General features: G+C 40.4%; 1 protein-coding gene across 3 annotated transcripts in view; it reads right to left on the bottom strand.

Moving 5' to 3' along the window:
* WDR72 (WD repeat domain 72) overlaps window positions 1-14,447 on the bottom strand; it is a 204,887-nt gene extending 190,440 nt beyond the window's left edge. For 2 of the 3 annotated variants that reach the window (XM_033107034.1, XM_033107032.1), the window contains exon 1: window positions 14,021-14,273. The gene's annotated coding sequence lies outside the window, so the exon portion shown is untranslated. Of the gene's footprint in view, window positions 1-14,020; window positions 14,274-14,349 lie in introns of those variants that run through there. The other variant, XM_033107033.1, reaches the window with a different exon arrangement.
* Window positions 14,448-15,595: the final 1,148 nt, after the last annotated feature.

The raw sequence follows: 15,595 nt of genomic DNA, 5'->3' as shown, positions 1-15,595 counted from the left end.
TAACCCAGGAAGAGATTGGTTGAGCGAGACCCAGAACGTTCAGAACATTCCCCCTATGCACCATGACAAAGTTGACCCAGATTTTTCTCACCAGAAAGTTTTAGTGATCAGCTAAGCAAAACTTTTTTGTTATTTTGGTAGTTCTTAAAAAAAAAAAAAAAAAAAAGTATATAAAATAAAAAATAAAAAGTCAAGCGAAACAACAACAATAAAACTTCTTATGCATTCAGGCTCCAACTTGGCCTCCATTGCCTTTCAAAATGAGGCTAACACTTCCTAGTCCTTTCTCCATAAATAAGCTACCTGGCAAGTGCAAGAAAAGACAACACACCATTATAGTTCCCATCCTCCTTCTCACCTTCCTCTTCTTCCCTGTAACAATTTGTTTTTCTCTCTCTTACTTAAGAGAGGCTAACAAAATAATGGGTATGATGCAAATGTGGTTTTGTGGCTGGTGACTACTGGACAGTGGAATTGTTTACCTTGTCATAAACAGCTTTCTTCAGGGACACACCCAGACACTGAGTCTGCCTCACTAGCCTAAAAGACAGACAAATCTCAAACCCCTTGACTAAGGACGGCCAACCAAAAAATACAATGAAGACCTCAGTCACCATGCATGACAATAACTTCCTGAACAGAGTAACATCTGTGAGGCAAGTAAAAACAGTGTAGCAGTTAACAATGCAAGCTTTGAAATGAAAGCAGATCTGGATTTGAATCTCAGATCTGCTCCTTAGAGTGGTGTGACCTCTCTGAATCCCATCTCCTAGGTGGAAATCCCACCTACTTTCTTCAAAACGCAAACCTGGATGCTGTGAGGGACACAGTGAATTACTTCATCATTCTTCACTTCACAAAAGATACTTGGTCATCTACAGCCCGCAGAGAGTTTTGTTTCTAAATTTAGAGCTTAGGTTATAAGACCTGGGTGGTTAAAATTCATCAAATTGTATACTTTAAATAGGTACAGTTTATTGTATGTAAATTATACCTTAATAATGTTGAAAAAACAAATAGAGAGTTTAGAGATCAGAGTTTGGCAGATTTCGCAGATCTAGCTAGTCTAAGTGGCAGAAAATTAGGAGCAGGCAAAGAGGGAGAATAAGTAAGCTAAAGTATCTGGGTGTCAGGGTAGGTCACAGTGAGAGCTACTTTAACCACAGGGGAATATGACGCAAGCACCTCAGGATTCCATGCACAGCTGGGTGTGGTCTCAGCCCAAGGAAGCCTAGTCCCCCAAAAACCTGTCTGTTTGCAAATGCTCCTGAAGCAAATGGTCTTATTTTATCAACAGGTTGTAATCAGATCACTCCTTAGAAAAGACAAAAAAAAAAAAAAAAAGAAGAAGAAGAGGAAGAAAAGAAAAAAGAAAGTTTCTACAAAGTCAAAGATTGCCCAAGGCATATTTGAATTACACATAAAACTCCACCTGGTCTACTCAGTGGAGCATGACTATTTCAGATTTAATCCTTAGCCAATATTGAATGAGTAACTGGTCCTTAAGAATCTCTGATGTGTTTTAGGTAGGGAATATCCTGGTAGGTAAAATATCCCAGAAATCAAGGGAAGAATTTAAACAGATATGCAAATTACTCTCCGAACTCCAAACACCCATGATCTGGAATGTGTATAAAACAAAACAGCCATGGAATCACATCCCTATCAGCATGCAGATGAGGTTTTCATCACAGTTCTCAGCTCGCCCAGCCTTATGAGTCGAAGATTTTCACAAAGTACTGTGTTATCTTCATATTTCACCTCCTCGCTCATTAGCTGTAGTGCAACTGAAATCACACAGCCGAATTAATGCCAAGTGTGTTCCATTTACAGACATTGTCAAAGAGAGAACATTAGGGTGAAAAAGAAATATGAGGACAATGCTTTTCTGTACGGGTGGCTCCTTCACTTGATATTCAATCAGTGAACAACTTCATGGATCCCCAATCCATTTGTCTAAAACTTTAGTTGTAGGTTTTAAGAAGTGGAATGTTTTCTTTTAGTCTATTCTACATTAAACCCTGAATTTTACAAAATGTTTTTTATACTGAAAGGTATTTAACATGATCAAAAATACCACTATTCTAGTCCACTCTTAAAGAAATCCAACAAATATTTATTGAAAGCTGAAAGTATTGAACAAGATCAGTTGGGCTGCCAAGAACACACACATACAAAAAACAGAAAAACACAGTTCTAGACCTCAAAGTATTTACAATTCAATCATTTTAGGATTAGTTTTAACTAAGTATCCCTGCTATTGGATAAAAAAAGTTTTTTATCTCAATTATGTAAACCCATTTCCAATCTTGAGTCATTTTTTTTGCCATATCTAAGTACAATCTGTACAACTATTTGCCTAATATATTACTTTATATTAATTCACTTTATTTTAAATATTAACTTATTTAAAAATAAATTAAGTTATATAAGAATTTCCTTTAGAATTATTTTAATCATTAATATCCATAAAACCAAGAGTATGATGTGCTGGTTAGATTTTTTTCAATACACAAATTAAAATAAATACTTGTATAAGTACTTATGTTACTTGCAATGTTTGCTGTGTACTACCTAAAATCATATTGAGAAACATGTCTCTAATCCATTCCCATAGTGAATTCCTTTCCTCTACCTTTTCAAAACCTCACCCGACCCTGGCAATTCCTTTCACTCAAACACTCTTCGTTGATGATTCGTCCTTCCAATTAACTGAGAATATCGGGCACTTAGATTAGACGTGAGCGAGCTTTCTTTTATCACTTCACTATTTGTAACTTTTCCTTATTTTTAGCTTATTTTTCTAACATATCCATACTAATCTCCTATAATAACATTTTTATCTTCACCCCAAATTGCCTCTTCTGTCATCTCAGTTACTCCTCCCTTTATTAACCTTTATTTCTCGTATCGTCAACTAGTCTCCCTTTTCCTTGGCCCCTTTGCCTTTACTTATATACATCTAATTAACAAATATTTACTGAGTATTTACTATGTGCCAGAGACTATGCACGATCCGGGAATATAGACAAGAAAGACAATGACAGTCACAAACCTCAAGGAAATCACTGGTGTCTAATGCGACAGGCACATCCTGAGTCACCAAAGATGTGGTCAGTGCCATGTAAGGTAGATGCAAGAATGTTTGGGGAGGAAACACAAGTGGAGTTTGAAATCAAACATGGGAAGGGTTTCCTCAAGGAGATAACATTAAATCTTATACACTTGCTGGTTTTGTGACCCAGCAAGTCCCTTGTTACTTTAAACTTTATTTTACGCATCCATGAAATGGGAATAATAGCTAACTTACCAGGCTGTAATAAGACTAAGGAGAAACTATGCACCAAGTGGTGAGGCCCTAGAGTTAATCAGCCTGGATTGGAATGTCAACTCTTCTACTCTAGGCATATTGGATTCCTCATCAATAAAATGTAAATAAACAATAATATTAATGTAATAGGGTTGATATGAGTTAAGTTGGGTACTTCATAGAATTCTTTAAATACTAAGCACATTCAATAACTGTTAGCTGCTATCATCGTCAGACTTTTTTAATCTTAAAATCTGTGTGTAAATCCTGGTAGGTCAACAGTAGTACAGTAAGTAGAATCCTTGTCATTTATAATCCTTCATTTTATTATTCAAAATTTACAGTAGATCCCACCTATTAAGGGAATTAAGCAGCAGAGCTGAAGATATCACTCCGTCAGTAACAAATTGACAAGTCGAACAAAATCTACCATTTGTCCGTCTGTTATAGGTTGAATTGATCCCACTTCAAAATGTATTTGTTGAAGTCCTAACCCTCGGTACCTCAGAATGTGACCTTCTTTGGAAACAGGGCCATTGTAGACATAATCAATTAAACAAAGATGAGGTCTTACTGGATTAGGGGGGCCCTAGGTATCCATATCAAACAGGGATACGTGGAGAAAGACACACACAGGGAGAGAGCCATGTGAAGACGAAGGCAGAGATGGGGCTACTTCTCCAAGACAAGGAACGTGAAATATTGCCAGCAAACCACCAGAAGTTAGGGGGCAGGTGTGGGCCAGATCCCTCTTCACAGCCCTCAGAAGGAGCCAACGCTGCTGACACCTTGATTTCCGACACCTCACCTCTAAAACTGTGAAATAATAAATTTCAATCACTTGAGCCCCTCAGTCTGTGATACTTTGTTATAGCAGCCCTCCTAAACTAACACACCATCCAATAGATTTTGTCTCTTTCTAGTCAGAACATACAGCATAATAATGCATATATCAATTCTTGAAGCATATACTTCAATTTTAGTCTGAATCACACAATTGGTCATATGATAAATTTTGTTCTCTACTTTTTTTGTGTAACGGATCTCCTTTCTATCCCTGTGAGAAGAATATTTTCATTTATTCATTTAACAGGTTATTATTAAAAGTCTTAGTAAGTGAAAAGTGAAAAAAAACAGAGGTTTCTGACCTCTAGGAATTCATAACGTATAAGTCAAGTCATAAATAAGTAAATAACTGATGCAAAGTAGGAGGGGATGGGTATTTCTGAGGTACAAGAGCAAAGTTCACTTCCTTCCCATGGTTGTGGATGGCCTATCCCTTACACCCGCTCTCTCTCCTAAAAATATTCTGTGTTTTTCCATGGGCCATTTCTCTTTCCTTGGCCTTGACATCTACTTCCCTTCTCCCAACTTCAGCACAGCTGACACTGGAAGTCAGTCCACCGCCCTTACGACAGTCCTCTTTCCCTTCCAGAATAAACATGGAAGACACTCCCATAGGCAGGGCTATGGACATATGCAGACCGTTCTGTTTGGATACGCCACCCTTATGCCCATTTTTCTAGTGGTTTCTGACTATCCACAAAATAGAGACACCTCTGTCAGGGAAGCCCCCATCCCTCACACTGCAGGATCCTCGCAGAAGCTTGGTCAAGTGGATTTACATCAAGAAGGCTTATGACGTCAGAATTACACTGTAGTGTGGAAAGAGTGGAAGAGGAGGGACAGGACTTGAAGGTCATAATCCACAGCAACCTTAGCCTTACTGGAATATTCAATTTTTAAAAAAGATATTTTCTGGGACTTCCAGCCCACTCTAGCATGACTTCAAAACACCGGAGAATGTTTGCAATCATTCTTCTCATCTGTGTGGGTTTTCTGTCATGAGCAAAGGCAAGTCCTATCTCCTTTTGATATTCTCCTACCTTACCTCTTTTCAGCATTTTCTCTAGTCCTGGCTCCTCCCACTTATCCTATTCGGACCGCATACCCACCTTCTACCTTAATTGTCCTTTCCTCCTTTTCCCAGTCTGAAGACAGCGTTGTAAATTCACTTCAACAAGTGTTTTACTCAATGGTAACTAGAATCACGGGCATTCCAGATGTTGTGCTGGGGGCTTTCTCATGCATTATCTAATTTAATTTATACACCCACCATTAGTGCTATTAAGAAAGAAAGCTTGGTGAATCTAAATCCCTTAGCAAGGATTACACCTGAAATCTGTCCAATTTCAAGGACCATCTCACGCTCATCTTCCAAGAGCTTGAGAGTGAGAATACACAGCAATGACACCACTACCTATTTACAGTTTACAGTTCCCATTAACAGACAAACCAGTCCACCTTTTTCTTTAAAAAGCAAACAAAAGAAAAACAACTGAGGTTCAACCATAGTGGTGGTGAAGGTGCCAAATCCCTCTTTAATCTGAGGGTAAATGTGTAAGTAGGTTCTCTACTTAACCTACAAAGCCTATTCATTACGTGTGTAGAAGTGCATGCATGGGCAAGAGTGTTTTCAAATCATCAGGACTTAATACAAAACAAACAAAAAAACATTGTGACACTGCTGTCATGGAACAGGATTCATAGTACAAAGTGAGATTTCCATACAGCGATGATTTCAATACAGTGAATGTCACAGAGGTAGCCAAGGGTGACAAGGAAAGGCTAGACTGGACCGACAGGCCAACAGAAATCAGGTACATGTAGCACTTTCTAACAAGTGCTGGTCTCTGCGTATTCTAAAATAAAAAAAAAATAAAATAAAAAAAAGAATCCCTGGCTAGGGGAATTCTTCTTGTCTCTGCTCTGCTAGGTTTCTACTGATCAAAGAAGTCACTGTCTAGTGAGATCAAGAAATTCTGTCTCCAGGGCATAAATAAATGCCCAAGTCCTATAGTTCACGAGTGTATGTGAGCCCAAAAGGCCTGGAATCGATCCAAGCCATTTAACTAGCAAGAAACTACCTAGTAAGGCCTTGTTTGTATTTCTTGGAGGAGGGACACCAGAAACACTTATTTCATTCCACACAATAATTCAGCACAATCAGAGGGAGCACAGCGAGGGCAACACCATCTCCCAGCTGCTGATTACATCAAAGGCTTGCAGCACAAATTCAATTTTATGATGTTAATCTCAGCCTGCCACTCAGAAATTTTCTCTGAGGGATATGATTTTTCTCTGGATTTCATTTTAAGAATGATTTTCTTCATCCACAATCAATAAAGATATGTTTTCATCAAAAGACTCTATCTTGGCAGAATTCAATTGGCTATTTCAATCCCTTTTGGTGGCACAATATTAATTAAAATAGTTTATGTTGCACTTCAACTGGAAAAAGAGGCAGTGAAAACAGCAGCTACTCAGAACACATGTTCTATACACATCAACATGGAGGGCAGAAAATAATTTTCTCCTCCTTCAGGAGACAAACATTAACTATTCAAGAGAATTGCTCTGACTTGGTTTATCTCTATCATCTCCCAGAAAACAAAACAAAAGCAAAGCTCTTCCTGTTTGTATTTATTGTTCAATAGGAAATCAAAATGTACATAAAAAAGATACTTCAAATGCTCACCTCTTGGGGCCTCAAGAAGAGGAGAAATAAGTGTCTGTGTGTGTGTGCACATGGCATGATGGGGTATTAATAATCACAGTCACTGTTTCTCTTAAAAAAATTATAATACTTTTAAAATTTATTTTTATTTTCAATCTCTAAATAGTGATTTCAACTGAATTACACTGTATTTCTCTAAAGCAAGCATATAGAATCAGCACAGAGTTTTTCACTTTTAAAAAAGAGGAGAAAATTATAAAACGTGTATCAGAAAATAAATGATTTTTTTTAAACAGTGGTTTTGAAAGTAATGGTTAATTAGCTTACCAAGTATTTACAAAGCATCTACTGTGTGCCTTACTCTGGTCACCACCTGAGACTGAGAGGAAGGCCCCAGTTCCTGGCCCACAATGCTGATGGACCATAGAACCTCCTTCATCACAGAATGAGAAAGGCTGAGGCCTGATTCCCACAAAGTATATGGAGTACTCATGGGAGACTGTACTCAACCCTGTCTGGGGAGGGGATAAAAGCGAGCTTCTCGAAAGGAACTTTTCTGCAATATTCAGCTGGTAATTTATACCTACAGTTAAAAAAATAAAATAAAATAAGGCAGCTTAGTCTCTGACCAGGTCTTTATAAACCAAATGTTTTCAAGTTCATACTCTTGAAATCATCCATCCATTAAACTTCTTAACGTAAGAAGGTGTTAATGAACTGTTAAAATATAAACTGAGGTATATTACAAATTTCAAGCAATATTTGAGCAATAGATTTGAATCAGGAGGCGCCAAACTGGAAGTGGTTAGAGCACTCTACTTATAGGATGAGAAAAGGAAGAGATTTTATAGAGAAAAGGTAGAAACAGCATAAGGAAATTACTGACTGGCTATAGCTGAAAACCTAGTTGGCTGTTTATGATTGGTTGCCATTCAATTGACAAGGTCAATGACATAACCTTGAGGCATTTAAAAGCTTAGATTTTGGTTTGCTTATGTAGGCCACCAAGGCATTAGAGCCACCTCAGTCTAATGGCCTTGGTGTTTAAATAATTTAGCAAAAGACAAAGGGTGTATTGATATTGAAAGGAGTCTAAGGATTTCACAGAACTTTGGGTAGGTGTCACTCAACAGTCCATTTATTCAAAGAGGGACCTTAACCTGTAAGAATACTCTTCTAGACTAATCTGGATGTTATATCCAAAGGAGAGAAAATTAAGGAACATCATGGAAATTCATAGAAATCCAATCCAAGTCCCTATTTTATGGATTCAAAACAACAGAAAGGTAAATGGACTTGGTTATAGGCAGAGTTTGGGTTTGTTTAGACACTTGAACAGCAATGATAAGACTTAGATGGAGAGATTACTCTAGTCTCCAAAGAGTCTATGTAAATGTGTACATGAATGCTGGAAAAACATTGGTTAAGAAAAGAAGAAAGTGTCCATCAGTATCAGATTTAACCACCAGGCTTATTAAAATGCAGATTCCTGGGCCTCCAGCTGAATGTACTAAATGAGAGCCTCTAAGCTATAAGGGTCAGGAATTGGAATTTTCACTAGCTCTTCAAAGACATTCTTATTCACTTTTGACGCTAAGGAATTTGAATCAATCTCAGCATTCCCCATGCACAGCACAGTTAATGGAATATTCAAATCAATGGATGAAATAAAGCAGTATTTACTGAGTGAATGACCATAAAGAACTAGTCCCTCAAAAACTTCTTACTCAGGGCCTAGTCTGCATGGCCTAGTGAGAATGCCAATACCTGCCTGATCTGGATCTGTTGGTTCTGGGCCTTCCACAGCAAACAGGCCTAACCTGGCCCACAACCCACTACTTTTCCGTACAAAGACTGCAGTTAAATTCTTTTGCTGTCTAAATTCTTATGGCATGTAGTAATCTTCCATGCTCTGTATGACTTTGCTCCTAATGTACCTGAGGTCTTCCTTTGAAATCCAGGTGGGAGAAGGGCCTAAAAGGGGGATACTCTACAGATTCAATGGTTCTGCAAATTCGTACAAAGTTGTTAAGGGGAGTAGAGTTTGCCAACTCTGACCCTTTGCAGGAGGAATGTCCATTTGTAAGAATGTTTTCCCCACTGTACTAGAAAGATATCTAAATCTCTAGAAGCTGTTATCAATGGAGAAGACCTAGACTTAAATCTGCACAACAATCTTACTCATGTTTGCTGTGCTCTTCCTGGTAACCTCCCAAAACTCATACCCCACCCTTGATATCATCTTTTGTCTTTACCTGAAAGTGGTATTTAAGGTGATGGCTTCCACCATTTTCAGGAGTTACTCTGTGTTCCTGGGTCTCTCCAATGTCTACAGAAAGTGTACATGTTATTAAACTGTAATTTTTTTCCTGCTAATCTGTCTCACGTCAATTTGATCATTAGACTAGCCAGAAGAACCTAGAAGGGTAGAGGACATTTTTTTCCTCCCCAATATTTACAAGAGGGATAACTCATGAGTGATCAAGTTGGAATTTTGAAGCAAAGTCTTCCAAATTTAAAAGGATTTTAAGAGCTAACAATACCAAAGAAAAATCACAAGAGGGTAAAATCCTATAACAAAGTCCTCTCAAGTTTTTCAGTTTGCCTTTTGGCACTCCAAAATAACTAACCAAGTATCAATATCCCTTCCCCACAAAAATGTTTTCTAAGACGCACTTCAATAATTCAGGCTGAAACAATGACAGGAGCATGAAGCAGGACCTCAAACGGTCTTCGATCCCAACACGCAAATGCAGGAATGCTAACATTTACCAGCAAAGAACTGTCGGTGTGGGCACACTCCTTAAACAGGCCCTAAAACAAAGGCTAACAACATAGCCTTAGTGTGTTGAAGGAAAGCCTGTGGTGGTTGGGGAATTGGGGTAACAGTTGTGAAAGTGTATATAACTTTATACTTTATTCTAAACAATCAGAACAGTTACAGCATTTCTTGGTCTACTATTTTAATATGCATAAAAATCATAAATCCCATCTTTACTGAAGGCTGGATTAGAGTAGTGTTGTGTTTTCTCTAATCAAGACAATGAGATGGGTGGAGGGAACCACACTGGTTGATTGTCAACTGTGCATCAGACACTCCTATATGCCACTCAGTCTTCCAACAAAGTTGAGGTAGGTAACCTTGTAGGAGAGACTTGACGATTAAATCAGTACCTAATAATGTAATATAATCTATGATCCTTATTTTACATTTGAGAAAACAAGCTCAGAGAGGTGAAATAATTTGCTAATTTTCACAGCCAGTGAAAGATGGGATAGCACTGGGACAGCATGCCACGATTTGCATTTGTCATGCTCTCTCACTCTATATCATACCTTTACACAAATTTCCCCCTTGGCCTGAAAAGCTTTCTCAGCATTTCCACCTGGCAAATTCTTACAAAACTGTTCACACACACAGTCTTGGTAGCCTACTATAGACTTTAACTTAGAATTCATAATTTTACTGAGATTAACCTGTAAACCCACCTAATTAGATCACCTTGGATGCTACAAGGTTTGTGTAACCATATCCTGTAATTTGCTAAGAGTTTAACAAAAGGGCTGAGACTTAATTAGTTAAACTTTCTTTCATACCTATGCCATGCCCTACATTGACAAATTCTCCAACAGTCTTTTCAGGGATAAGACCAGGATGATTTGTAGAAACAGGCAGCTAATCCAGCTCAAACTGCCTGAAGCTGGCTAAAGAGACCTGGAGGAGTCTTTACTGGCCTCCTCATGAACTATTTTCATTATACCCTCTTTATAATACTAAAATCTCCTCCCAGGGGCTCAGCTTTTCCACCATTTTTGAACATTCAATGTATGCATAGGCAAGTTTCCTAACTGCACATGTGCAGGAATGTCCCCACCTATACATGTGATGACAAAGCTCACCTCAAGGTTAACGCATGATTTCCCTGAATAAAGACAAATCTGATCCTTTGTTCAGGGACACACTGCTTTGGGAATTGACACCCCCTCATGTGTCCTTGCCTGCTGGTTCTCCATAAAGTATGTTCCGTCTCATAAAATCTTCTCAGAGTTGTCTTTTGGCTGACAATGACTGAGTAACTGGACCTTGTTTGGTCCAGTAACAGAACCTACAAAACTGGAACTAAATTTTAACTCCTTTGAGCCTTCTCATGGTTGATATTTAGAATTTCTCAACTCCCATCATTCCCTTTTCTACCTTTATCAGAGCTCTTATCACTCTGCTATAATTATTACTATGTCTATTACCTGAACTATACTATAAGTGATTGGAAGGCAGAAACATGTCCTTTTTCCCCCTTGCATTCTGCTCTCAGGGAATTTAACAAATACCAAGAGGTCAAAAAATGTTGAAGGGCAAGTCAAAGAATGTTTTCATTCTGAATAAATATAAGAAGAGAGTTGTCTCTCTTCTCCTTTCTTCCCCTAAACAAATCAGTTTGTAAATCACCATTTCCCGTGTTAAATCTGAGGTCTGCACAAAAGCAAAAGACAGATATAGAAAAAATATCCTTGGCTAAAGAAATGCATTCTAATTTCTAAACTAAAGCAGCCTAAAATCGTATCAGCTTTCTGGGCCCTCACAACTCACTGGTGACTCAGGAGAAACATACATGAGGTTGACTAATTACCACTTCCTCATCCTGTACTTGCATATTTTTTTAAATACCCACACAGAGGACTTTACATTTCTTCAGGTTAAATTTCATGTTATTAAAGAAAGAGGAGGGATGACTGTTGAAAACAATTCCTACTGCAAAAGAGAAAACTATAGACCCATACTAGTGTTACTCTTGCTGAAATGCCCATGATATCAAACCTAGATTTAATACCTGATCTAATTGCAGTTTCAACACAATCTTAACCAGTCTGGAATTTTCTGGTCAACACAATGAGGTAATCTGTCATGCGTGCCCTCTCCATTCCCTTTTACCCCATAGAAAGAAGCAATCTGCAGGATGAAAACCCTTCCCCCCAAAAAAAACATGTCACAGCTCCAAAATCATCCTTTCTTTTCTGTTAATTACTCCCTTGCCCTATTCTACTTCCTATAAAGACCTTTTATTGTGTACAACCCTTAAAAGCACTTCTGGTTGCTAGATGGGATGCTACCCCATTCATGAATCTCTTAATAAAGCCAATTAGGTCTTCAAATGTACTCAGTTGAATTTTGTTTTTAACACTACCATTAGGTGCATCACTTCATTTGGTCTTCATAATGACCTAGGTAGGCATTATTATTATCTTTATTCTAAACTTGAGGAAAATGAAGCTTGGAGAATATATGTAGTTTGTTCAGAATCAGAGCTAGAAAATGGAAAGAGATCCATCAGTCTCCAAAACTCACACTCTTAACCACTCATGCTCATGCCTACTTAGGTGGGGCAGGGACAGTGCCCAGAAAGTTGACACCCTCTGGAAATGAAAGCAAAACTCTGGAAGAGATAATCCTCTAGGGCCGTGATACCCAGCTCTAGAAATAAGAATCTGCCTTTTATAGAAGAGTTCAGTGGGACCTGAATGTCCTTTAAGACCAACGACAATTTCTTTATCTTAAAGACAAAAATGGCACACAGATGTTAAGAGGTTTGCAAGGACCCCAGAATTAATTTAGGGACTTGTCAGAACTTCAAAGTTAATTTGGTACTAGATAGAACTCAGTTTTTCGCACAGAATCTTTTAGTCCTGATCCCAACCCCGTCTCCCTGCCTCCAATTCAGTGTAGAGCAGAACTAAATCTAAAAATATTAACGACTGGGAAAAGTATACACTCAAAACAAGGCTCCAGAAATATGTCCTTTATCATGCACTGCCAGAAATATTAAGAGCCGCCACATATCGTGAGCAATAACAGAAAGAATAAGTGACTTTTCAAGCCACAAAGATCTGAATACTGCAATCTTGAAACCTCGACATACTCCTAATACCATTATTTTCACTGTTCCATAAAGTTATTCCATAACTTAAACACACTTCTATTCTATTACAGTTGGCCTCTGTTAAGTAGAACCTCAGAGTTCTTAAGGCATTCACTCCATTGGGTATATTTCACACAGGAAGAGGCTGAACAGTTGATAGTTTGTTGATAGAACAATTATAATTTTAAAATATGTTCCCCCAAAGAGGTGAAAGTATTGGAATTCAACAGAGTCCCAATAGCTGCAGTTTTAAAAAAGTAACAATCACTTTACTAGACCACTTCCTGGAGTTTCCTTTTCTCCTCCAGCTCCCGGCTTTCTTTACAGAAAACACATTTGGTGCATTTTAATATTGAAGGAACTAAAGGAAGGCTAAGGAACAAAAGTCACAAGACCAAATTAACCACAACTATTTTTATGACAAAAGTGGTTGTAATCTTCTCTCCAGGTGGAGAATAAACAGCAGCGTGTGGTGAGACGGGGTAGGAAAGGGGATAAAAGGAATAAACCCTTTCTAAACACTTTCTTCAGGTAAAAATAGTCCCAACAGGTGACTAATCTCCAATAAGTGACCTTGAACTCCTTCAGCATAAAACTGGGAAGGGAAGAAAAAGTTAAGGTCACTGCACTGCAACGTTCCCTTCGCATCCTAGTTCGCACCTTAGAAATGTACAAAATGCTCTAATGAGTGAGGGCGGAATAAAGAAGCACCCTTTGCAAAGGGAGTATTCCTAGTAATAAAACCTTTTCCAGATTTTTCGTCAGTGTAGACATGCCCCCCCCCTTTATTTTCCTGCCCTCGTCCAACTTTACAAGTGACAAGTTTTGTGGTCGTATTCTTTATTGCTGGCTCAGCCGCAGATACGCTGCAAGCAAGTTTTCGCCGGTTCCTCCTCCCGCCACGGCCCCCCAAGCTGCTACACCTGCTCTGGCTCACATCCACCAGATGGTTTTCCTAGCTCAGAAGCCCAGCTTGGAATTAATTCAATGGATTCTGGTTCCATAGACGTTCGATTTCCGAGTCTCAAGAAACTCTCCTAATAGTGAACGGCGGGTCCCTAAAAGTCTCCGGGGCTGTCTCCTCCCAGGACCACAGGTGGCTCTCACCAATCCCTACCACCACCCCCCCCCCCATCACACACACACGCGCGCGCGCGCGAAAGGACCGATTTGACAGATGCGTGGTTTCGGTCACTACTGCTGTGACATATGGACAACAGTTTGAAGAGGGAATTGTCCACGTGCAAAACTCATCAAAAGAAGAGGACGTGCGCTCACCTACCTTCCCCGCTCCTCGGTATCCAAACACCTCGCCCGCGCGCGCTCTGAGAGCGAGTGGCCGAGAGGGAAGCCAGAGACCCCAGTCTCGGACCGGGAGCCCGAGCCGAGCCCGCGGGGCGCCCGCCTTACCCGAACCGCGAAGCTGCGGAGCGGCGGGGGCCAGCAGCCGGGCAGTGGGACGGCGGGACGGCCTGGCGGCCCCTCCGGGCCCGGAGTCACGCCCACACCACGCCCGGATCACGCCCCGAACCCTTCGGCGACCACCGCTCCCTCTCAGGCCCTCCGCCCCTCCCGCCCCAGCCCCGGCTCCGCCTGGCCGCGCTCACCGGCTCCTTCCAGCCTCTGCCGCCCTAAGGACCAGTTCACCTTCCTGAGTTCCCTCCGCTCCCTCCCTCTCTTCCTGGCGGTGGCGTCTGGAACAGGTCTGCTCATAACCTTCTAGGTGCCCTGACCTTCCAGGGTTGAAGAATGTGCGCGTTAAGATGAGGAAATTCCAGGTAGGCCAGGTGGCAGTGATTCAGCCCCCAGCACTGGCAGGGACTGGGAGCCCCAAGACTTTCTGTGAGGGATGAAAGGAAGTTCCCTTGGAGACTGCACCTCCTCCAGGGAAGTGAGATTCGTGATGTCCAGAAGAGGTGGAAAATTCAACATGAAAACCAGAGTCCCAACCTACTATGAATGGGCCAAGTACCGCAACAGACTGGGTAGTTTAGAAAAATGGGAGGGACACTTTGTTTTTCCTCGGTTATTTTACTGTACCTTCCAAACCCTCTGGACAACTTAGTCCTGGATTCCCAGAAACAGGTAGGGAGAGATTTTAGTCACTCCCTTTTCACTGATAACCTGACTTCCCAGATCCTAAGGATATTTGGCCAGGCACAAGTTTTAGGTCCTCTGAGGTCAAAGTTCACATGTATTGGATCTTCCTGTGTGAAATCCCTCTGATTAAGGCCTCGCACCTCCGCCATCCTCTGTGACAGGTGAGTTCCAATTCTTGGTTCACCTGGAACCTCCTTTCCCCCTGACAGGTTACCGTGCTCCTGTGGTTCACTCTCAAGATGCCTCACTTCCTCTGCTATGTCACTTGTCATTACTCATTGAAATTGCTTGTGGCAATGGCTTCCCTGCTTGACTGTCAGCTCAAGCACATAGTAAACACATAATAAATGTTGTTGAATGATAACATGCATGCATGTAACAGACTGTTAAGGTGCCTCCAGGCCCCAGTTCTTTAAGGAACCTCTCACACCTGTCCTTGCCTTCTAAGTCTGCAGGATCTTATTTCAAAATGAATATTACCATCCCCGCCCATCCCTAAGTCTTCATTCTACCTTTTGAGCACAGTCTTCAGTTTTCATAGAGGTGCAGGTGTGGAAAGAGCCCTAGACATGGTTCCTCTTGTATGAACTCTGCAGTAACTAGTTCTGCGGTCTTAAAGGCCCTCAGTCTCTCTGGGTCTCAGATAGGATTTCCAGGTGGGAATTTCCGCCCGTTCTCAGGAATTTTTTTCCCTTTCCCGTTCCCAAATCCCGAGAAAAGTTGGTCGGGAAATCGGGAAAATTGGATCCTTGA

This window comes from Rhinolophus ferrumequinum, chromosome 6, assembly GCF_004115265.2.
Source record: "Rhinolophus ferrumequinum isolate MPI-CBG mRhiFer1 chromosome 6, mRhiFer1_v1.p, whole genome shotgun sequence".
NCBI classification, from domain to species: Eukaryota; Metazoa; Chordata; class Mammalia; order Chiroptera; family Rhinolophidae; genus Rhinolophus; species Rhinolophus ferrumequinum.
This window is presented reverse-complemented; position numbering and strand designations above follow the sequence as displayed.